The sequence below is a fragment of the Protopterus annectens genome, chromosome 1.part1 (assembly GCF_019279795.1).
Source record: "Protopterus annectens isolate FY-2018-M chromosome 1.part1, PAN1.0, whole genome shotgun sequence".
NCBI lineage: Eukaryota > Metazoa > Chordata > Ceratodontiformes > Protopteridae > Protopterus > Protopterus annectens.
In genome coordinates, this window is record NC_056726.1 from 1,075,764,525 (window position 1) to 1,075,789,263 (window position 24,739).

A 24,739-nucleotide genomic window follows, 5' to 3' on the forward strand; every position below is an offset into this window, starting at 1 on the left:
TTTGTTTACAAAATCCAGGAATCTCTGTGCATGTACATTTGGTGTCGTATAGGATTCTCAGTTAATAGTGGGGTAATTAAAGTCACCCATGCATATGGTAATGGGTTGCATGGTAAGTGTTTCCAATAAATTTAAGTACATGGTATGGGCTTTCTGGATCATAGAAGGGGATCTATAACTTGCAAGGAAGTGGTATTGGATTTTGCCTATGGTGATTTAAACATGGAGAAGGTTAAGTGAGCTGTCCTGTTTGAAGATTCTTGAGGTATATTTATTTTTAATTTAAACTGAGACACGTCTTCCTTTAGTCCCTGTCTGTGCTGTAGCTGGTGTAAATGTGTAGAAGGTATTATAACCTTGCACTGTCAGTGTGTTCTCTACAGCTTTAAACCATGTCTCAGTGATCGCACAGACATCAGCATTTTCTGAGGTGAAGACATCTTCTAGGTAGTGGAGTTTTTTGTTTAGACTCCTAGCATTGAACAGTAATACCTTTAGATTGTCTTTGTTTTGTTATCTCAGAAGTTCTTTCAGTTTGGCATTGTCTAAAAAAGGCACTATGGGAAAGGCAATGTTTTAGCTAATATTTCAAAGCCTAGGGGGGAGAGGTGCAGACCACCCCCAGCAAAGCAGCATGGTCTATTGATCTCCTTCCACACTGACAAATATTGCTTCCTCTTAGAATGATACCAGAAACTAAGCAAATTATTAAAGTCGGTTATCTTTTGTTCCTTTTGTGGCATCATTCATGGAAAGGTAAAATGTTGCTGAATGCTAGGTTCATACCGAGAGTCCTATGACTCCTCTCTTCATACAGTCTGGGGAAGTACGTCTCAGGTCATTTACACCCACATGGACTATGACAGAGTTATGCAGGTAGTTGTTGTTGAATGGTCTGCGTGTGTGTAATGTGGTGGATCACAGCCTCTGATAAGCAACTGACCATGACTTTCTCCTTGCTCAGCCTGGTGAGAGGGCCATCAGTGTGTCACACAATGGAGTGTCAATGACTATAATGTTGGATCGTGTGGTGGTTTGTCTTATGGCCTTAGAAGTAGATGCTCCATGAGATGAGGCTGTATGTGTTGATGTGGGTGCTATTTTGAAAGAGTGCCTTCAGAGCTGCTGAGGGTATTTGTTATGTGTAATTCATCTAGGAGGTCTTTGGGGTTTAGGCAGTTTACATTTAAGTGCCGCAGCATATTGTGGGTCCATATGTCTGCTTTGAATTGTGTGTGATGGGTTCAGTGTTTGTACTACTGACAACCTTATTGACAGTAGGAGAAGTTTTATGTCAGAACTTTGCCTCCAGTTAAATTGTGAAAATACATCTCTCACATACCATATCAGTTTGAGAGTTAACTGGTTGTCAGTAAAAGTGAGGCAAATTCTGCATTGCCTCATGATGGCCATATCCATCAATCTGGTAACAGAGATAGTGGGAAAGTTCATATCCATGGCAACAGACCCTTTTTTGTTGATTAGACAGTTGCAGTGTAAATATAAAGCATTGTTAAAAGTATCCAGTTTGCAACTCTGGGGGCAGTGCTTGTCACAGCAATTAGTTGTCCTTTGTACAACTAGGTATTGGTGAAATTTCAACCATGATTTTATAGGAAAAATGTCACTCAAGGTGTCTATGTCTAAAAAGGGCACTGCCAAACACTTGAGAGGAAACTAATAAGTAGACCCTGATGAATTATGGATGATGTATTTAGGCAGACATTCTGAAGTTAGGAACAAATCAAACAATACTTACTGAAACCAAGAATTAGCTTGTCAAAAATGATAAAACGATGGGAGCCAGATGAATGGCTACTGCCCAAGTACTACTAGTGGGGGTCTCACCACAGCTTCACTCTGCTGGGATACTCTGCTCCTTTGCTTTTTATTTCACCAGAAGAAAAACATTAGCACTAATTCCAACTTGAAAAGCAGGCCGCAGCCTGTTTGGTGATCCACAGTCTTGTCCCAGATGTAGGCTTTTGTAGCCTTTTTCTGGTAGATGCCTTGAATAGCAACCAGACCAATCAGGAACATCCAGCACAGACACTCATCACCCACCCGGAAATGGTCAAGAATCAATGCAGTCTGCTCTATCTCTCATCATGACTCCTGAGAGGCAGAAGGTGTGCTCACCAGTATTTGGTGGCCATGGAGCAGATACGTAGTGCAGATTTTAAAGGTAAGATGTAAAAAATGGGTTAATATTCTAAGAGCTGCAATGTCCACTACGCAGTTAGATTTGAAAGAGGGGGGTAACTAAGCTTTAGCCATCTAAGTCTGGAGACACTAATTTTAAAATAGCAAGATAGAGTGGAAGGGGGTGGACACCTTGTATTCTGATTCTATGGAATGCAGTGCGATGGCCAATAAATGTAAGTAGCTGAAAGGAAGTGATTTCACAAAAATGATATTTTTTGTGCTTACAACAGCCAGTGAAAAGGGAGAGTGAAAGATATATGTGCTCAAATTAACATAAGGGGCTGGCAACTAGAAAGACAGCTGTGTTTAAAAGCAGAACAGCAGCATGGACAGAGGGTGAAGAAAAACTTAATTTCTGTGGGACTTATAATAGACACAGCTTTGGTCTCTTTCCCAGTTTAAATTTGCAATTAAAAGCAGGATACAAGTAAAACACAGTGTATAGAAAACAAATCACAATATACAAAATAGAATAAGGCAATAAAGTAATACAAAATTCAAGAGACCAAAAGGGAACTAACCTTTCCTCACAGCAGAGTTTGGGTGGATATGTTTTATATTGCATTTTACTGCAGCCATTTACTAACATATACACGCTCCCACATCAGCCTCCCTCTCCCCAACACAAACAAACACTTAGTGCTACATTGCCTTCCCAAACACATAAAAGATAAAGTACCAATCAAAATGCAACAGCATGTATGAGATTATGTATTTATTTTTCCACATTTGTAGCACTGGCCATATTGGTACACTAGGCATTAATGACATCTCTACATTACCTCAGATTGAGATACTTATCATGTCCAGGCTAAATCAATACATTTTGCATGACTCATTCAATGCACAGGTACATGGTTTATTTTGCACCTTCATATGGATATGTTTTATTTTGAATTGTACTGGAGTACTTTTCTAGGATATACACAATTCCACTGCTGTGCCCACCCCCAGCCCCCCACACACTGAGTGAAGCACTGCCTTCCCAAACACCTAGAAGATAAGATAATGTACATGTCAGACTCATACTCAACATGTGCAACCTAAATTCCCACCTTACCTCCCCCCTACTTTATGCCACTCCAATATATACCAACCTAAGGCAATGCGATCTAAACAAGCTAGAGACCTGCTACAACAAAATCGCCAACTTCGCCACAGGGGCATCCTACCGTAGTCACCACTGTCTCTCACTTGCTGAACTGGGCTGGCTTGAACTCCCTCACCTCCTTCAATGGTATCAACTATCACTCACTCACAAACTAGTAAACCATCCACTAAATGTCCCATCCCTCCAGAATCTACTCCAACCCTATCGCACCACCAGACCACTAAGATCCAGCAACAAAAATCACTTGCAGATTACTAAAGCCAATAACTCTGCTGTTGAAGCACTATTCTCTTGTGCCATAGCCAAATTATGGAACTCCCTCCCACCCACAATTACTTCCGTACTATCATGCACCCACTTCAAAACTTTACTAAAAGTGCACCTAAAAACATGCTGGTTATGCCCTTGCAACTCCCACTCTAATATCACCCACCCCATCCATCCACTACCTTTCTTTCCACCCCACTAACTACCTTGATTATAGGAAGCTCAGATGCTCATAAGCCTAGTACTTCTTATACAGCAGAAACCTCTTAATGTAACATTTGTTAGTCTGTTATGTACTTCGCAGATATAGATTCTAGTTGTCTACTGATGTAGTATGTTCTTCATCTGTAAATATGTTTGTAATTAATTGCTATGTTAAACTGTTAATCGCTATGTAATCCAATGTAACTACTGTCTGTTTATTTTAACTGTGGAACTTTTCTCCCTGGGCCTCCACTGAAAATGGACCTATGTCCAGTCGGACACTCCCGATCAACAAATGTAAATAAATAAATAAATAAATAAAAATGCTCAGAATCATTGAAAACATGCTTATCTTTAAATTACAACAAGAGACTGTATGAGATTATTTATTCACTTCAGCAAATTTGTAGCCCTGGCCATATTGGTATATCAGGCATTAATGACATCTCTACATTGGCTTAATTGATATAAAACTCACTCAATACATTTAGCCTGAAATGTCTCAGAATCATTGAAAACATGCTTATCTTTAAATTACAACAAGAGACTGTATGGGATTATTTATTCACTTCAGCAAATTTGTAGCCCTGGCCATATTGGTATATCAGGCATTAATGACATCTCTACATTGGCTTAATTGATATAAAACTCACTTAATACATTTAGCCTGAAATGTGTATATGTGTGTGTATAAATATATATATATATATATATATAGATATATATATATATATATATATATATATATATATATATATATATATATATATATATATATATATATATATATATATATATATATATATGTTTACTATCATTTTTGCGAATGACATGCTATCGGCAGTTATGCTACCGAAAATCCAAATGTCATTTGCAAAATGAAAAAAATGGGTTGGATAATCAAACACACTTATATGAATGTGGTAGTGCATTCGCATAACTGCGTTCGACTATATGTACAAGATCGCATTACAGTGGGGACTGGAAAATCATCCATATCCCCACTGTAGTGCGATCTCGGAGTTGGAATAAATTAGTAGCAGAGGGGCTGGGGGGTGCAGGGGGCCTTGCTTCCCTGCAAAAATGTGATATGTCATATAGGAATTTGATTTACATCAGCTCCTATACAGCTATTATGTCACATTTTCGGTGACAATGTCAACTCAAATGTGTCGATCATTTGGGGCAACAGTGTGTACGCCTGAAATGTTCCGTGTCAGTTTAACTTTTCATTGTTTCGAATGGCAAATGTTTTACCATTCAAACTAATGATAGTAAACCTATATCTGTATATATATATATATATATATATATATATATATATATATATATATATAAATATAAGAAATATTTAGAGGTATGACAAAAATTTTAGAATTTTAAACCGAACCACAATTCACTCAGAGCCACCAAATGAGAGACCAAGTCGCTGGAAGTAATTTATTCAGTCTGAACAACACACAATACTAATTGCACTGATTTTAATATGTGTTTTTATATTAACTTGTTAACCTTACTGGTGAGAGTAGATGGATTAATTTTTGGCTGGTCCAATAGCATTTTGTTCTTGATTGTGCTTTTATTATTTAAATCATGTGCGGGCATTTTATTCTGTATCTGATGAAGTTTTTTAATGAAAACGCCAAGTAATACAAGCAGCGTTAATTTTGTGTGTTGCTCAGACTGAATAAATTACTTCCAGCGACTTGGTCTCTCATTTGGTGGCTCTGAGTGAATTGTGGTTTGGTTTACAGTCTTAATTTCACTGCCATCCTTTTATAGTGGTTATTGGTCGTCATTCCAAAGACATGCATCTGGAGCATTTCTCCCCAGGCCTCCGCTGAAAACAGGCTCTGTGGAACCTAGTCGGACTTTCCCGGTCAACAAATGTTATATAAAATAACAATAAATAAATAAAATAAAAAAGATGGAAGCGCAACCAGGAGTCGAGTCTGTGGAAGAATTTAGAGGAGGTGAAAGAGGCGAACTCCGTAAGATGATCGGGCAGTTATCGTAGCTTGTGGAACTGCTTACACCAGCCTGCCAATCAATTGTTGCCTTAATGTCAGGTGTTTCTGGCAACCAGGAAATGTTGAGAAGTTGGAGGTAGGATGGCGCCTTCGGGTTCGGCAGCTTCTCAGAGTTTTGTAGCCCAAATCCACCTTTGGTGAACGATTCCATAGGATTACCTAACATTTTTTCAGGAAATGAAGAAAAGATATCTTCACAGATGAGACACTCCATGAATACGGCTGATATTGGTGCCATTCCTAATGCCAGCAAAGGTGACATTAGCTCCAATGTTGTTTCTAATGCAGGAACTGTTTTTGGTTTTAAAGATATTATAAAAAAGAACTATGAGCTATTAAGTAAACCAAATTTTGCCAAAACGGATAACAGAACTCTTACCTACAAGGAGAATTTGGATAGACTGTATTTTTTAACAGACAAATTTAAAAGCTTGTCCAAAGTAATGTTCAGTGCTACTGCCAAAGCCCCACCAAGCAATACGAGTACAATAAACCAAAAGAAGAATGGCAGGACACTGCTATATTTTGTCAGTCTTTAATAAATACATAAAATTCCAAGGATAAGCACTTTTGGGTAACAACCCTTCTTCAGATGGATCTGAAGAAGGGTTGTTACCCGAAAGCGCTTATCCTTGGAATTTTATGTTTTTATTAAAGACTGACGAAATATAGCAGTGTCCTGCCATTCTTCTTTTGGTTTATGGTAAATTTAAAAGCTTGGATTGTGACAATGTTTATTTAAACGAATGTCTTAAACATAAAGTTGTACCTAAGGGGTTAAGAGTTTGCAAATACCCGAACAGGGTACAAGAGGGCTCAGAGTTTCATTCAAGCCTTATGAATATTTTTGATAATTGTGGTCTAGAGATTGCGAAAGCCGTCAGGGATGAGAATGATAAAGATAAAATGTTTCTGTTGAAAGAAATGGAAAAGGTTACTGAATGCATCCTTAATGATTCATTGTTTACTGTCGAAAATGAAAAGGCCAGGTATCATGATATGTTTGTACAAATTGATAAGAAATGCACAAGCAATATGTCCAGAAAGCAAGGCAAATTGCAAAGGGACCTTAAAGAGTATAAGGAAGGTACAGCATACCCTAAACCTAAACCTTTTTTGAAATTTATGGAACAGGATATTAGGGGTAATAATTATGCTCCCTCTAGTGATAGTCATAGATCTGGTGAAAGTGATTACGGTCTGTCTCATTTTCCCACAGACATCCCTTTAGAACATTCTTACCCCCACCCTTAAAGAGATCCAACAGGATATGGAACAAGCCACAGGTATATTACAATTACAACAATTACCGGTACAATCAGGGAAGGAACACACGATACTAATTGAATCGAATTCAGATGCTATTTCTGTGTCGAACAATGTTTAGTCATTTCAAGGTTACAACATTTTTAATTATAGTGCCATTTCCATTAATGTTGAACATTTCAATTTATTTTCCAAGGGTTTTACGTTTATTCCATTGAGGAAGGTTAATTTGGCCAAAGCTATAGTGGACCTGAATCTTTTTATCAGGAAAAATAATTTAGCTATATATTTTGGTAACACAAATCATGTTAACACCAGTGAAACTACCCTGAGGAGAAAAGGAATTTGTAATCCCCCCTTCATCCACAACTGAGAAATGTGGAACATATTATGGAAAGAGAGATTAGAAGGGAAGTCCAGAACCATAGAATTTATACAAACCTTTCCAAAGTTGAAAGACAGTTATTAGATACTTTAAAAACAGATCCTACCATGAGAATTATGCAACCTGATAAGGGTGGAGGGATGGTTTTGATGGACAGTATTCTATATGAGTCTAAAATGAAAAACGAGCTTAGTAATTCTTCCAAATATATTCTTGCTTCTATTAATGAGGTCAATATTGCCAATTCCAGAATTCAGCTTATGCTTAATGATTTGCTGTTGGAAAGTTCGATAAATTTGGAAACATTTAAGTACTTATTTAATAAGTATCCAAAAGTACCCTCAGTGTTTGGTATTCCGAAGGTTCATAAGTGTGCATTAGATCCACCATTGAGACTTGTAGTTTCCTCGGAAGGTAGTATTACATCTCCTATCTCTAAATATATAGACATTAAGCTTAAAAATCTGGCATTGGCTGGTTCAGCTGTACTAAAGGACTCTTGGGATTTTCTTAGACATTTAAAAATTGACTTATATAGTGATACTTTGATTTTTATTACCTTGGATATTGTGGATTTGTTTGGCAGTATACCTCATGATACAGGTATGAGGACGTTTGGACATTTTACACATAATGATTTTAATAACATCTTTTTATTTATGGGAATTGTTTTGAATAATAATTTTGTTTTTTGAGGGGGTGTTTTACAAGCAGATTAAAGGTATGGCAATGGAGGCTAGTTGTGCCCCCACTTATGCCAATATTGTTCTTTCCTGGTGGGAACATAATTTTGTTTTTAATAGTAAATTTGTTGGATGTTGGTCTTTATATAAATATTTTTGGATGATATCTGTATTTTGTGGACAGCTAGTGAAGAAAAGTTCTTTGAATTTTTGAGATATTTAAAAAGTACAAGCAGTTTTTTTGATTTTACCTACCATTTAGACCATGACATCCTTAATTTTTTAGATGTAAGTATTTCGAAAGAGAATGGTAAGTTTTCTTCTAAAATTTTTAGAAAGAAAACATTTTCGAATTCCTACCTTCATTTTAGTAGCGGTCACCCTTTTTTTCAAAAGAAAAATTTAATTAAAGGGCAATTGGTTAGGGTTAGCCATATGACTTCCAATGAAGAAGATTTTGTCACTGAATGTAACACTGTAAGTGATATGTGGTTAGGAGGGTGGCCTAATGGTTAAGGTACTTGCCTTGCAAATGCAAAGTGCAGGGTTTGAGTCTCACAAGGGATAATTGGCTAGGCTTAAAATGGCTCACAAGGGCAGATAGCTTAATACTAATCTATGAACCTATGAACAGAAGCTACCCGGTGGATCTAATGCAACAGGTTACCAAGGAAGTTAGTGAAGGTAGGCTAAATAGGTTTGCACCCATTTTAGGTCAAAAATCGTGTCCAGCCACCGATATAATTTCCCTTCTTTCCCATTATGATAAAAAAGATGCATATATTTTGGACTATAATGGGGATTCAAATGTTATTAGAAAGGTTGTTAGTAGAGAATGGGACACATTTAGAGAAATTACAGATTTAGAATCAACAGTTATTGGTCATTTACAGTTTACATATAGAAGGAACATGAATTTAAAAAATTTCTTAGAATATGGCAGAGGTTTAGGGGATTTATGTCATTGTACCAGGATTGGTACATTTAAATGTGGTGCAACTTCCGAGTGCACATATATTAATAATGTCTCTTCTTTAGAGATCACTAGTAGAAACAGACATATTAGGAGCAAGGTGTATTCTAACTGTAACACTAGTGGTCTTGTCTATCTTGCCTTGTGTAAGGAATGTAATTCCATTTATATAGGCAAAACAGAAAGAAAACTTAGGACACGTATTTATGAACACCTATATGAGATTGGCCGGGCTAATACAAAGAATGCATTATATCGTCATAAATTAATATGCCCCCAAGCATGTTATTCACCTTTTGTCCTGGAAGTTGTCCCAAAGGAAATAAGAGGGGGTATGTGGGAAGCTAAATTAGAATACTGAGAGCTTTACTGGCAAATAATATTGGAAGCTACTCGGCAACCAGGACTAAATGACATGCTGTCCATTTTACCTGTTTTAAAACTAAGTTTTATAAAATAAAAATATTTAAATTATATAACATTATATTATATATTATTATGTTATTTGTGCTTATGTAACCAAAACACATATATATTGAATTGCTTATAATATATATAATATGTTTGTTAAAACACAATACCAATTGCACTGATTTTAATATGTGTTTTTATATTAACTTGTGAACCATATTGGTGAGAGTAGATTGATTCATGTTTGGTTGGTCCAATAGCATTTTGTTCTTGATTGTGCTTTTATTATTTAAATCATGTGCGGGCATTTTATTCTGTATCTGATGAAGTTTTTTAATGAAAACGCCAAGTAATACAAGCAGCGTTAATTGTGTGTGTTGTTCAGACTGAATAAATTACTTCCAGTGACTTGGTCTCTCATTTGGTGGCTCTGAGTGAATTGTGGTTTGGTTTACAGTCCTAATTTCACTGCCATCCTTTTATAGTGGTTATTGGTCGTCATTCCAAAGACATACATCTGGAGCATTTCTCCCCAGGCCTCCGCTGAAAACAGGCTCCGTGGAACCTAGTCGGACTTTCCCGGTCAACAAATGTTAAATAAAATAACAATAAATAAATAAAATAAAAGAGATGGAAGCGCAACCAGGAGTCGAGTCTGTGGAAGAATTTAGAGGAGGTGAAAGAGGCGAACTCCGTAAGATGATCGGGCAGTTATCATAGCTTGTGGAACTGCTTACACCAGCCTGCCAATCAATTGTTGCCTTAATGTCAGGTGTTTCTGGCAACCAGGAAATGTTGAGAAGTGGAGGTAGGATGGCGCCTTCGGGTTCGGCAGCTTCTCAGAGTTTTGTAGCCCAAATCCACCTTTGGTGAACGATTCCATAGGATTACCTAACATTTTTTCAGGAAATGAAGAAAGGATATCCTCACAGACGAAACAAGCCATGAATACGGCTGATATTGGTGCCATTCCTAATGCCAGCAAAGGTGACATTAGCTCCAATGTTGTTTCTAATGCAGGAACTGTTTTTGGTTTTAAAGATATTATAAAAAAGAACTATGAGCTATTAAGTAAACCAAATTTTGCCAAAACGGATAACAGAACTCTTACCTACAAGGAGAATTTGGATAGACTGTATTTTTTAACAGACAAATTTAAAAGCTTGGATTGTGACAATGTTTATTTAAACGAATGTCTTAAACATAAAGTTGTACCTAAGGGGTTAAGAGTTTGCAAATACCCGAACAGGGTACAAGAGGGCTCAGAGTTTCATTCAAGCCTTATGAATATTTTTGATAATTGTGGTCTAGAGATTGTGAAAGCCGTCAGGGATGAGAATGATAAAGATAAAATGTTTCTGTTGAAAGAAATGGAAAAGGTTACTGAATGCATCCTTAATGATTCATTGTTTACTGTCGAAAACGAAAAGGCCAAGTATCATGATATGTTTGTACAAATTGATAAGAAATGCACAAGCAATATGTCCAGAAAGCAAGGCAAATTGCAAAGGGACCTTAAAGAGTATAAGGAAGGTACAGCATACCCTAAACCTAAACCTTTTTTGAAATTTATGGAACAGGATATTCGGGGTAATAATTATGCTCCCTCTAGTGATAGTCATAGATCTGGTGAAAGTGATTCCGGTCAGTCTCATTTTCCTACAGACATCCCTTTAGAACATTCTTACCCCCACCCTTAAAGAGATCCAACAGGATACAGAACAAGCCACAGGTATATTACAATTACAACAATTACCGGTACAATCAGGGAAGGAACACACGATACTAATTGAATCGAATTCAGATGCTATTTCTGTGTCGAACAATGTTTACTCATTTCAAGGTTACAACATTTTTAATTATAGTGCCATTTCCATTAATGTTGAACATTTCAATTTATTTTCCAAGGGGTTTTAAGTTTATTCCATTGAGGAAGGTTAATTTGGCCAAAGCTATAGTGGACCTGAAGCTTTTTATCAGGAAAAATAATTTAGCTATTATATTTTGGTAACACAAAGCATGTTAACACCAGTGAAACTACCCTGAGGAGAAAAGGAATTTTGAATCCCCCCTTCATCCACAACTGAGAAATTTGGAACATATTATGGAAAGAGAAATTAGAAGGGAAGTCCAGAACCATAGAATTTATACAAACCTGTCCAAAGTTGAAAGACAGTTATTAGATACTTTAAAAACAGATCCTACCATGAGAATTATGCAACCTGATAAGGGTGGAGGGACGGTTTTGATGGACAGTATTCTATACGAGTCTAAAATGAAAAACGAGCTTAGTAATTCTTCCAAATATATTCTTGCTTCTATTAATGAGGTCAATATTGCCAATTCCAGAATTCAACTTATGCTTAATGATTTACTGTTGGAAAGTTCGATAAATTTGGAAACATTTAAGTACTTATTTAATAAGTATCCAAGAGTACCCTCAGTGTTTGGTATTCCGAAGGTTCATAAGTGTGCATTAGATCCACCATTGAGACTTGTAGTTTCCTCGGAAGGTGGTATTACATCTCCTATCTCTAAATATATAGACATTAAGCTTAAAAAAGTTGGCATTGTCTGGTTCAGCTGTACTAAAGGACTCTTGGGATTTTCTTAGACATTTAAAAATTGACTTATATAGTGATACTTTGATTTTTATTACCTTGGATATTGTGGATTTGTTTGGCAGTATACCTCATGATACAGGTATGAGGACATTTTACACATAATGATTTTAATAACATCTTTTTATTTATGGGAATTGTTTTGAATAATAATTTTATGTTTTTTGAGGGGGTGTTTTACAAGCAGATTAAAGGTGTGGCAATGGAGGCCAGTTGTGCCCCCACTTATGCCAATATTGTTCTTTCCTGGTAGGAACATAATTTTGTTTTTAATAGTAAATTTGTTGGATGTTGGTCTTTATATAAACATTTTTAGATGATATCTGTATTTTGTGGACAGCTAGTGAAGAAAAGTTCTTTGAATTTTTGAGCTATTTAAAAAGTACAACCAGTTTTTTGGATTTTACCTACCATTTTGACCATGACATCCTTAATTTTTTAGATGTAAGTATTTCGAAAGAGAATGGTAAGTTTTCTTCTAAAATTTTTAGAAAGAAAACATTTTTGAATTCCTACCTTCATTTTAGTAGCGGTCACCCTTTTTTTCAAAAGAAAAATTTAATTAAAGGGCAATTGGTTAGGGTTAGCCATATGACTTCCAATGAAGAAGATTTTGTCACTGAATGTAAGACTGTAAGTGATATGTGGTTGGGAGGGTGGCCTAATGGTTAAGGTACTTGCCTTGCAAATGCAAAGTGCAGGGTTTGAGTCTCACAAGGGATAATTGGCTAGGCTTAAAATGGCTCACAAGGGCAGTTAGCTTAGTACTAATCTATGAACCTATGAACAGAGGTTACCTGGTGGATCTAATGCAACAGGTTACCAAGGAAGTTAGTGAAGGTAGGCTAAATAGGTTTGCACCCATTTTAGGTCAAGAATCGTGTCCAGCCACCGATATAATTTCCCTTCATTCCCATTATGATAAAAAAGATGCATATATTTTGGACTATAATGGGGATTCAAATGTTATTAAAAAGGTTGTTAGTAGAGAATGGGACACATTTAGAGAAATTACAGATTTGGAATCAACAGTTATTGCTCATTTACAGTTTACATATAGAAGGGACATGAATTTATAAAATGTCTTTGAATATGGCAGAGGTTTAGGTGATTTATGTCATTGTACCAGGATTGGTACATTTAAATGTGGTGCAAGTTCCGAGTGCACATATATTAATAATGTCTCTTCTTTAGAGATCACTAGTAGAAACAGACATATTAGGAGCAAGGTGTATTCTAACTGTAACACTAGTGGTCTTGTCTATCTTGCCTTGTGTAAGGAATGTAATTCCATTTATATAGGCAAAACAGAAAGAAAACTTAGGACACGTATTTATGAACACCTATATGAGATTGGCCGGGCTAATACAAAGAATGCATTATATCATCATAAATTAATATGCCCCCAAGCATGTTATTCACTTTTTGTCCTGGAAGTTGTCCCAAAGGAAATAAGAGGGGGTATGTGGGAAGCTAAATTAGAATACTGAGAGCTTTACTGGCAAATAATATTGGAAGCTACTCAGCAACCAGGACTAAATGACATGCTGTCCATTTTACCTGTTTTAAAACTAAGTTTTATACAATACAAATATTTAAATTATATAACATTATATTATATATTATTATGTTATTTGCGTTTATGTAACCAAAACACATATATATTGAATTGCTTATAATATATATAATATGTTTGTTAAAACACAATACCAATTGCACTGATTTTAATATGTGTTTTTATATTAACTTGTGAACCTTATTGGTGAGAGTAGATTGATTGATTTTTGGCTGGTCCAATAGCATTTTGTTCTTGATTGTGCTTTTATTATTTAAATCATGTGCGGGCATTTTATTCTGTATCTGATGAGGTTTTTTAATGAAAACGCCAAGTAATACAAGCAACGTTAATTGTGTGTGTTGTTCAGACTGAATAAATTACTTCCAGCGACTTGGTCTCTCATTTGGTGGCTCTGAGTGAATTGTGGTTTGGTTTACAGTCTTAATTTCACTGCCATCCTTTTCTTGTGGTAAAGATTTTAGAATTGCTACTGCGGAGACATGGTGTGATTATGTACAGTTTCGCTAAACAGATGAACATCAGATTTGATAGCACAGATTTCTGTATGCTTTATGGCTATATAAATATTTGCAAAGCCAACATGGCATACCTGGTGGATGTAAACATTAAGGCACATTGAATAATTATTTTCTTGCCAAATGCAAAAGTCAAACAAAGGCTGACATTTCTTTCCTACTTAAGAGACTAGCTGCAGAAAGCAGCATATATAATTACACAGTACACTTACATAGGATCATAGGGTCATAGGAGGTTACTAGGCTATTGGCCCTCAGGCCCTTATAAGACTAGCCAAGAGTTTAGCCCATGTTTAGACAAATCACCACCCAATGCCCCTGTCCAAAGGGGACATGGGTGGAATCCCAGGGGTATATTTTCTGTTTCCCATCCAGTTATCCATGTTGTGCTTAAAAAGCAGTAAAGAGGTACTCTGCTTGATGTGGAGAGGGAGTTTATTCCATAGATGAGGGAGTCTCTGGGACCCAAATCTGTCCCACAAACAAGTCCTGTTGATGTCACAGACCAGGTTGAGGCCGTGCGTGTGGATTACTCGAGTGGAACTTGACTTGCGGATACGCAGCAGTCCCATCAAGGTGCGGTCCATGATTACCTTGTATACCAGGCAGAGGTCACATCTGAGGAGTCTGTATGAAACTGAGTAAATGGATAGGGCTTTTAGCCTTTCTGTGTATGGTAGATGTTTGAGGCCCTGGATTCTCCTGGTGAGGAACCTCTGTGATCTCCCCAGCTGCTGCATGTGCTTTGCAAGGTACATGCCGAAATGTGCATTGTACTCAATAATGGACCTTATAAGAGAAGAATACAGGGATGTTATGACGTCTTTGTTCCTGGATGACATACCCTTACTTATGAGGTGGGCCATGTAGAAGGCATTTCGTACCATTTAAGCAATATGGTGGTCAAAAGTCAGGTTGCTATCAACCTGGGTTCCCAAATCCTTCACAACTGATTGAGTACTTAGGACATTGTTATTAATGTGATAATTTGTGGGGATGTCACTCTCCCTAAAGGGGTTGATGATGCATTTTTTGGTATTTAGCTTGAAGCCATGTTTCTAGCATCAGTCATTTGTCTGAGTGAGACCCTCTTGGAGGATGTCCACATCACTAGGGGAATTCATGACAGCACCCAGCTTGCAGTCATCTGCAAACTTGGTCAGCCAATGCCCACTGGTTTTGGCCTGCACCTCAGAAAAGTATATCCCAAATAACAGAGACCCCAAGACTGAATCCTGGGGTATGCCCCTTGTTACGGGTCTACTGCTTGAGGTGGCTTCTCTTATTTTGACTACGTGGGTTCTATCAGTGAGCCAGTTTGCTACCCATCTGGTAACATATGGATTGATGCCTAGTTGAGAGAGTTTATCTATTATGCCTGAGTGAGGAATAGTGTCAAAGACTTTGGCCAGGTCAAGGTAGGTAGTGTTCACAGTCTTCTCCTCGTCCATGGCTTTGTTGACTGTCTCAAAGAAATCGACCAAATTTAGTAGACATGATCTCCCCTTGATGAAGCCAAAGTGTGTGGGATCAAGTGTTTGGAGGTTTCCAATGTCCTTGTTAATGAGGTCCATGATAATTTGTTCCATGGCCTTGCAGATCAGGCTAGTTAGGCTGATGGGTCTATAATTTCCCGGATCAGTGGACGCTCCACCTTTGTGTAAAGGGATGACAGTGGCTGTCCTCCACTCAGCTGGGATGAAGCCATTGCTCAGGCTTTGGTTGAATAGGCTTCCTAATGGTGCTGCAAGTTCCCGCCTAAGCTCACGTAGGATATAGCCTAGGATTTTATTGGGTCCCATGGAGGCTGTATTTTTTGCCTTTGAGAGAGCAGTGATGATCTGTTCCCTAGATATAAGGGGAAAGGGGCAGGTACTGGGGATGTTCTGATTTACTGATGGGGGAGACAGAGGGGTGAGGTTTTTGCTGAATCTGTCAGCCAACAAGTTTGCTATATCTACGGCATTTGTATATGTGGTGTCCTTGACCAACAGTTCTGAACAGATCTGGGTGCTTTCTTTGAGGTTATGGACATATGTGAAGAAAGCCCTAGTAAACGTGACCAATTTGAACATGCCATATTCTGAAACATTATCTAAAATCTAAATGACAGTGATATAATGTCCACTGAATTTTATTTTTCAGGGCTCGGACATCTGATCATAGAAGTCCAGATACTCTGACAGAAGAACCATTATGTAAGTTATAGCACACTATCTTGCTATTTTAAATACAGAGTTTTGGAAAAAGCACAGTGATTAATAACAAAAGTGCAATACTTGTGTAATTTCTGCAAACAACACCTGCTTATCTATGTAATGGTTGGAAGTTTTTCTAAAGGCACATTTAGGCTATTGTCACATGTTGACATCTTCCTAAAATCCTTAGAATTCAATATTCATTTAGGACTCGGAAGCAGTTTGATTAAATATTGTAGTACATGTGTGTTTAATAAATCTTAAACAACATAAACACTGTACATTTCCCTCAGTGTAATCTGCATTGTAAAACATTAATAACTACATGGAAATAAAAACTGTGATACAATATTACATTTACTGTATGCTGGATACATGTAAAACAACATAAACACTGTACATTCCCTTCAGTGTACACTGCATTGTAAAACATTAATAACTACATGGAAATAAAAACTGTGATACGATGTAACATTTACAGGCAGTAGCTGTTGCTTAGCTGGCAGTGGGATTATGGTGCTGGATTCCTGCCCCTCTGCCTTCATTTATGTGAGAGGTGCTTGACCTTATCTGATTACAAAAAATGTATATTACTGTCTCTTGATATGAAAAACACCTGACACACCCAAACACGGTTTACACCTTATGGGCACAGATCAGTTATAATCACTGACTTTCTTAGATTTCACTCAAGACCGTCTAATAACCTTATCAACAGACTTAGACAAATATTCACACACACACACACACACACACACACACACACACACACACACACACACACACACACACACACACACACACACACACACACACTATAATAACAAAGTTCTTTCAAACTAATATTATTTACCTTATGTCAATTTTTCTTTCTGTCTGTTGCCATGTTTTAACACCTACAGTAAAGTCTAATGAGACATGTAAGCACATGACAGGCAAAAGAGTGTTACCACTGCATAGTGGTAACCTATTTAAATTAATATTGTCTGCCTTATTTAAATTAATATTGTACGCATGTGTTGCTCGTAATAGCTTGCTGCAACCTATTGTTTATGTATACTATTACACACTGTCTATATTGTGAGTACCTACTAGATGGCTTTGTAAATATGTTTCATTCATATTTGTTATGTTCCATCTGTGTTATCTGGAACGTTTCTCCCCGGGCTGCCGATGAAAATAGACATATATCCAGTCGGACTATCCCGGTCGACAAATGTAAAATAAGTAAATAAAATAAATAAATAATAGTGTCAATATTAATTTACTTGAATGTTATCCACAACAAAAAGTTGAGATCCCTCATGAAATCCTCTAAAGCTAGCTATGAAAACAGAATTGCAGCAGATAGTAAAGACAATCACAAGGCCTTCCATAGTCATGTAAAGAATCCCCACGGCAATACCCAGATTTCCTCTGAGTTACTGCACAATTGTACTTCCTATACTGAGCCAACAGATATTGCCAATATACTGGCCGACAGATCCAGTGCCAACTTTACCCCTCCCCCCAAAGGACCAGTCACAATACCAGCAGATTGCCAGGCACACAGTATTACTGCTGCACAGGTTAAAACAGCACTGTCCAAGGCCAAGAATACAGCTTCTTTGGGACCTGACAATATCCTTGGCTGTGTTCTACATGAACTACAGAGTGAATTGGCACCTCACCTTTGTGCCCTGTTCAATCACAGCTTCACTTCAGGCTTTGTCCCTACCGAATGGTGCACTGCTACAGTCATCCCTTTCTACAAAGTAGTAGCAACTACAGACCCTGGGAACCATTGCCCCATTAGCCTGATGAGTCTGATATGCAAAGCTGTGGAATGCATAATCACGGACCTAATAAACAAGGACATGGGGAATCTCCAAACTCTGGATCCCACACAGTTTGATTTTGTGAAGGGTAGATCATACCTGCTCAACTTGGTCAACTTCTTTGAGTCAGTCACCAGAGCTGCGGATGAAGGCAAGGTTGTTCATACAGTCTACCTTGATCTGGCCAAGGCCTTTGATACCATTCCCACTCAGGAATCATAGAAAATCTCACTAAGCTAGGCATCAACCCCTATATCAGTAGATGGGTTGCAAACTGACTCACAGATAGAACCCACAGTGTGAAAGTAGCTGACTCCAAGTCAGACTGACAACCAGTCATGAGTGGAGTCCCACAAGTTTTGGTCCTGGGTCCTCTCCTGCTTGGTATCTACTTCTCTGAAGTCCAGGCCAACACGAGGGGACACTGGCTGACAATATTTGCAGATGACTGCAAGTTAGGAGCCATTATTAACTCCCCAAGTGATGTTGACATCCTACAGAAAGGCCTCACTGAGACCAACAACTGGTGACAGAAACTTGGCCTTAAGCTCAATGCCAAAAAAGTGTGTCATCCATCTGCTTTGGGAAAAACCCAGTTCCCATGAATTATCACATAGTTGGTAGTCCACTGAACTCAGAAGGTGTTATAAGAGATCTGGGAACACAGGTTGACAGCAACCTCTCTTCTGACCACCACAATGCCACTGTGGTCAGAAAGTCCTTCTGTGTAGCACATATCATTACTAAGGGTTTTACATCCAGGAAGAAAGAGGTCATTGTCTCCCTCTACTGTCCCCTCATTAGGCCAGTCATTGAGTACAATGCTCCATTTGGCATGTACCTCACTAACCACATGCAACAACTGGAAAGGCTGCAAAAGTACCTCACAAAGAGGATGCTAGGCCTTAAACATTTGTCCTATATGGACTAACTCAAAAAACTCCAACTATTCTCTGTCTCATATCGCCTACTTAGAGGCAATCTCTACTTCACTTACAAAGCCATGTCTGACCCAGCTCTGTTAGAAATGCTACATCTAAAGAAATCCCAATCCCTCCGGACCACATGCTCTAGAGATCTCAACCTCATTACCACAATTAACAGAACATGCTGGAGGGACAGGTTCATAACCCAGAGACTGCCCATGCTATGGAATAGACTTCCCATACATGTCAAGCAGAGCACCTCACTGGCCTTCTTTAAGAGAAATCTTGATGAGTGGATGGGAAATAGAAAATTTACCTCAGGGAACAATCCAGTGGCTCTACTCGACAGAGGCACTGTGAACTAAGGTCAGGTGGCACGATGCCAGGGTAATCCTATGGGCTAGTCTTGTAAAGGCTCCAGGACCATTAGCCTAGTACACACCTATGAACCTATGAACAAAGTATATTACACTACAAATTTGAGAGAAAAAGTGTTATAAAGTTGGGTACTTCTTTTGAAAAATGAAGATTTACATAGTGATGGAAGGCATGCATTATATAAATTGCTTATTTCTGAAAAATGGGGTTTATGTTCATAGATTCATAGGTAGGTACTAGGCTATCGGCCCAAGGGCCTAAGTAAGCCTAGCCAACAAGGTTCCCTGGCTTAAGTTAATTTCCTGTGCCCCTGTCGAGCAGAGCCACAGAAGTGATTCCCGGGGTGTATTTCCTATTTCCCATGCACTCATCAAGATTTTTCTTGAAAAGTGCTAATGAGGATAGGTTCATACATATACAAAGTATAATATGACAAATGCAATTCCAGAGTGCATCAAATGCAATACAACATTTTAGGATAAAATGAAATGTAAAGGGCTATCACTTTTCCAGTTTAATTCAATACAAGACAGTAAAAATCTTGGAAGTGTTCATTTAAGGTAAATTACAATCTTAAAATGGTGAGCTTTAGTGTTCATTCAATTTTTCTGAAAAAACAGTGGCTGTATTTGTTCATTTGGCTTAAATTTATATCAGAATTACACATCTGTGCATAACTAATTTCAGTATTTCTTTAAAATAAATATATTGTCTTTAAAGTTTTAATATTTTCTTTCAGATGCAAATGTGAATAATGAAAAGAACACGACTGCAAATGTAAGTACATTACAATTAAAATAGCTCGAAACACCAACGTCCCTCTCTTACACAACCAGGACAACACTTATCTCCATTTATTGTTCAGCTACTCAGTAGTCACTCAGTTTCTTTGTTTCCTTGTGTCCCTCTTTCCTCTCTTTGTCTGTCTAGGTATCTCTATCTGTTTATGCATCTGTTTGTTGGTATATCTGTCTGTGTGTCTGTCTTTCCATTTACCTTCTTGTTTTTCTGTCTAAATATCTAGGTATCTATTTTTGCACATATACTTTGATATTTTTTTTGCAAAGTTAACCCCATGAACAAAGACCACATGAAATATGAACAGTGATACCCAGCTTGTCTTAAAGCCTGGGGTGGTGTTTATCACCCAGGGCCTAGAGAAGACGTGACATAATAAGCTCACTCAGGAAAGGATATCTGGGTTCAACCCATATGCTTGCCATCTAAAAGGCAAAGGTGTGTGTATGGACTCTCATGAGCCCCTTTTTGGAAAATACCCACAATACTCAGCTCCCATATTATTTTACTTGTATCAGTAGACAACAGTGCCAACTCAATGCAACTATAAGTTTGAGAACTAACTGTTTTAGTGGCCCCCATTGTTACTCCATTATTCTGTCTAAAAAGCCTTCCTTCCAAACACATGCATTTGTATGAGGCAATAGCATCAAACATGTGGAAGGGGAAAGTGTTGATGTTTTATTCAATATAGGTATATATACAAAGAAAATCTGGGTCTATATTATATGAACGAAAGTTCATATAAGCAAACGCTCCAATGAGTCAAAATCGCAGACATGGAGCTACATGTTGTGGTAATCCAGTACAGTACAGTGAAGATTGAAGTTTTTGCCCTTTCCTCACTGTAGTGAGATTTTGGAGTTGGAATATACATTTAGCATGGGGTGTGGGGGGCACAGCCCCCCACAATTCTGTTTTTGATGTAAGGGATTTTTGCTCATTGAGCGTTCACTTATATGAACTTTCGTTCATATAATATGGACCCGAAAATTCACTTCGAGGATCACTCCAGTGGCTCTACTCGACAGATGCACTGAGAACTAAGGTCAGGTGGCATGATGCCAAGGTAATCCTATGGGCTAGGCTTGTAAAGGCTCCAGGGCCATTAGCCTGGAACACACCTATGAACCTATGCACCTATATATATATATATATATATATATATATATATATATATATATGTATATATATATATATATATATATATATATATATATATATATATATATATATATATATATATATACACACATAATATATTAAGTATATTAACCCCAAGCCAATCCAGTATAGCTATATATACATATATATATATATATATATATATATATATATATATAAATCTATATATATATATAAATCTATATATATATATATATATATATATATATATATGGGTTCCTATCATATGATCGACATTTCATTTGACTGAAAGTTCATTTGACTGAAAGTTCATTTGATCGACAAGGATTTTAGGGCCCCCAGGGCCCCCCACCCCGATATGGGGGCTGTGCCCCCCACACCCCCCCTAACTATATATATCAACTCCAGGGTCGGACAACATTGGGCGAGGCTACAAATCCCTGTCGATCAAATGAACTTTCAGTCAAATGAACTTTCAGTCAAATGAAATGTCGATCATATGATAGGAACCCATATATATATATATATATATATATTATATTATGTATGTATATATAGCCAATCTAATATCCCACTATATCACTGAATACAATGATGGCACATCAGTCAAAACAAAAATTCTGCATTTATGATTTTGGTACTTTTAACATATTGTATCTAATTCTATGAATCATCAATAAAAGAAGGACATAATACAGTAGCTGGATTAATGTGTTTCTCTATATAAGTGGCTATAACTTCCATTTTAAATTATTCACTAGCTACAAAATGATGCAGAGGCAGAGTGCACAAATCTTTATGAATCATAGGTAAGACCAAAGTAAACAAACCTTCTGATTCTTAGTTTTCCAATAACTTTAAAATCCCTCATCAATCAATCCCAGCTCACACTATTATTCATTATATTAACTGATCATTACAAAAAGGATTTCTTGACTTGAAACATTTGCAAAATATATTCATCAGCATTCAATAAACTTTCTAACATTTTTGTTATTACACATTACAATGATTGTGACGCCCCTGCACTGGCCCAGTAGTCAAGGAGCCTCAGTCCTCACCACTAGCACTAGTGAGATACATGCACATAATGAGGATAACAAATACACACAGTAAAGTACAATTTCTCTTAAGAGCACACAGAGATCACAGTCAGTCTGGGGATGGTTTCTCCCTCTTTCTCCAGATCCCTAATAAGACTCCCCACTAGTACAGCTATAGGGTTAACATCTCAGCAGAGTGGTCAAGCCAAAACCTCCAGCACTATCTTTGTCCGACCAGTGCTTCATGTCCCTGCTCAAGTAGCTGACACACACACACTTTATGATTTGATTTAAATACAACCACACAGACACTCCTGGGGGAGGCTGGCACAGGTTCCCTACCTATGCTCCCTTCTGCCCTGACTATAAAGTAGCAAGTACTGTCACCAACCACCCTTTATCAGCTAGTATAAGGCCCTTCCCAAAGGGTGAGCTATTCTACTATTATCCAAATGGTAAGTGAAACCAAATTTTTAAGGCTATTTAGGAGTGGCTTATACAGTGTCACCAAATACATATGCAAGTACTATAAGAGCTTAAATATCTCTAAACAAACCAGCCACAATTAAAATGTTGAAATATATTTAATAATTAATAATAATAGCACAAGACAGTACTTGATAACTCAGCACAGTGACAACAGAGTTCAGAATCACAAGAAATACTTTAAAACAACATTGCAGGGCAGTCTCACATAAATACAGACAACTTCTGGACTGAGCTTACTATATTCCTATCTATCTCTAAGATAAACTATGTTCTAAATAACTGACTTACAGAGCCAGACAAATACAAGTGCTGAATGGATGTTTTCAGATCCAAGAGTGGATACAAAATACACAGACTCTCTCTGAGAGAGAAAGAATTCTTAAATTACTATCAAACATTACTCCTGGGTTATCTCAGATTACATAATTATTTGACAATTGCCTCTAGTTCCCAGGCTAACAGATGCCAACAGAATTTAACAATTCCGTGTGAAAAATACTTATCTATCAGAAGTTGCTTGGAACTGGAAGTTGTAAAACCAGTTAAATACGTTTACCCTTGAAACCTGTAATTATTCTTTTTCCAGACAATAGAAAGAATTTCTAGCTGCAGGCATTCTGTCTTCTTTTTTGTATTAACAAACTTTATAGCACATCGTAAAACTCTTTACTTATTTTCTCAGAGTTTGCAAGTTAACTCTGTATGTTCCAACTTCTACCATGAAAACATACATTTGCACAGGCATATAGTCCATATACATTTCTGCTCTTTACCAGCAGGGTACACTGTGGTTACATTTTTGAAGCTCAGCACATACCATATAGTTTAATCATAACATATAGTTCTTTTACATTTGTAAAACAAGCCTGTGGATCATATTAATATTTACAAATGACATAGGATTATTTACAAAATTATAGCTAGCTGGGCTGGCAGCTTCACACCCCCCCCCTCCACGAGAACTCAAGCTTGTTTTTCAAGTGACCCTTGAGAAACATTGCTTGAGAGGTTTGAGCCTATCTGGGAATGCCTTACCCCATTCATTGTCTTGACAGCCCATCTGCGTTGCCATTGATAACCCCACTGCAGTGCTGCACTGACATATCATATGTTTGTAATCCTAGGCTCCACCTTAGTAACTTGGATTTTTGCTGGCTGGCTTGATGTAGTCATGTTAAGGGATTGCAGTCTGTAACTACAATGAATTTCCTTCCATACAGATAAGGCTGAAGTTTCTGCAGTGCCCACACTATGGCTAGACATTCCTTTTCTACAGCTGCATAGCATTCCTCCCTGGGTTGGAGTCTATGACTGAGATAAACCACTGGGTGCTCTTCTCCCTCTGAAGACATCTGGCTATGTGCAGCCCCCACCCCATATTTTGAAGCATCCACCTGCACAACAAATTTTTTTGCTATAATATGGACTGGCTATCACAGGGAGTCCTTCCAAAACACCTTTAACCTTCTGGAATGCCTGCTCACATGCTGGGGTCCACACTAACTTATCTGGCCTGTTTTTCCTTGTCAGGTCTTTGAGGGGAGCAGCTATGTTACTATAACTGTGGACAAACTTTCTGCAGTACCCTACTGTCCCTAAAAATGCCCTCACCTGCTTCTTGGTAACAGGTACAGGCCATGCTAGAATGGCTTCCACTTTGGTAGTTTCTGGCCTGATCTTACCACTCCTCACTC

The 24,739-nt window shown here is 37.6% G+C and overlaps 1 long non-coding RNA gene across 1 annotated transcript in view; it reads left to right on the forward strand.

Moving 5' to 3' along the window:
• The window catches only part of LOC122813596, a 244,637-nt gene that overhangs the window by 134,091 nt on the left and 85,807 nt on the right, over positions 1-24,739 (forward strand). Inside the window, exons 3-4 of the long non-coding RNA XR_006366711.1 lie at positions 16,396-16,448; positions 20,309-20,346. This is a non-coding gene — a long non-coding RNA (uncharacterized LOC122813596). The remainder of the gene's footprint in view (positions 1-16,395; positions 16,449-20,308; positions 20,347-24,739) is intronic.